Source organism: Pteropus alecto, unplaced genomic scaffold, assembly GCF_000325575.1.
Source record: "Pteropus alecto unplaced genomic scaffold, ASM32557v1 scaffold176, whole genome shotgun sequence".
Taxonomy (NCBI): Eukaryota; Metazoa; Chordata; class Mammalia; order Chiroptera; family Pteropodidae; genus Pteropus; species Pteropus alecto.
In genome coordinates this window covers 1,210,165-1,211,548 of record NW_006438644.1, presented here as the reverse complement: position 1 = coordinate 1,211,548, position 1,384 = coordinate 1,210,165, and the positions used below count along the sequence as shown (strand labels likewise).

General features: G+C 36.6%; 1 pseudogene; it reads right to left on the bottom strand.

The window, feature by feature from the left end:
* Window positions 1-328: 328 nt before the first annotated feature.
* LOC112482871 lies at window positions 329-447 on the bottom strand (annotated as a pseudogene).
* Between the last annotated feature and the right edge of the window lie 937 nt (window positions 448-1,384).

Sequence of the window (1,384 nt, the reverse complement as noted above, 5' to 3'; positions counted from 1 at the left end):
CTCCTGAAATGCCCTTGACCTTTACAGGTTCAAATGCAATATACCTATGGTTTTGATTCAGCTTGCATGCTATCTCCTCTAGAAAGTCTTCCTGAATTTTCCCAGCTACAGAATTATCTTTTCCTCCTCTGAATTTCTACAATATTTATCTGTGCATCAATTTAAGTACGCTTCGCTTTCAACCTTTTTTTTTTTAATTATAATTATCGGTGCTTTTCTTCTCTAGTAGACTAAAAGCTTCAAAGAGGATCGATAACTAATTCACCTTGATATTCCCAAGGATAGCATATTTCTTTATATTTACACTAGGTACTAATTTTTTTTTTAATGCCTACAGCATCTGGTATTCCTAGGTGGTCTCCCATCCAAGTACTAACCAGGCCTGACCCTACTTAGCTTCTGAGATCAGGAGAGATTGGGCACGTTCAGGGTGGCATGGCCGTAGACAGATATTAATTTTTAATACACGATAGCTGTTCAATAAATATTTGTTTAGTAAATTAATAAAAGGAGACTAACTGAACTCAACATGATAACATTAAAGTCCAACAATTTGACACAGTGGACATATCTTTAGATTAAACGATCTTTGCAGATAACAGGGATTTTGAAGTCAGCAGAAACAAAATGTTAAATGCCAAACATCTAACCCAATCTAAAGCATCCAAAATCTAGGAGGTAAAGTTAAATATCAGCCAAGGATGGAATTGCTATAATAAATCGTGTGATATTGGTTGAATTGTATTCATTCAAAATTCATATGGTGAAACCCTAACCCCTCTTACCTCAGAATGTGACTGTTTGGAGATAAACCTTTAAAGAAGTGATTGAGTTAAAATGAAGCCATTAAGGTGGGCCCTAATTTAATATGACTGATGTCCTTATAAGAAGAGATTAAACACAGAGAGACACTAAGTACACAGAGGAAAGATCATGTGAGGACCAAAGAGAAGACAGCATCTGCAAGCCAAAGGGAGTCCTCAGAGGAAATCCAACCTGCTAACACCTTGACCTTGGACAACTGGCCTCCAAAACAGTGAGAAAATAAATATCTGTTGTTGAAAGCACCCAGTCTGTGGTATTTTGTTATGCAGCATGAACTGACTAGTATGTCGTGGTAGTAAGGAGCCACATTGCACAGTACAGAAGGGATGGCAGTGGGACAGGCCAAAACTTAGTCTATTAACTTTCTTTGTGATTTTGAGCAAGGAACGTTGCCTCTCTAAGCCAGTTCTTATATCACTACATGAGAGACAGTAATTCTTCTGTGGTTGCTATAAGGAATATGTATAGTACATATATAGTACCTTAATGAAAAGAGAACTCAACAATGAATAACTGTATTGTCACAGCAATGAGAAGTGTAAATATTATACAAACATTA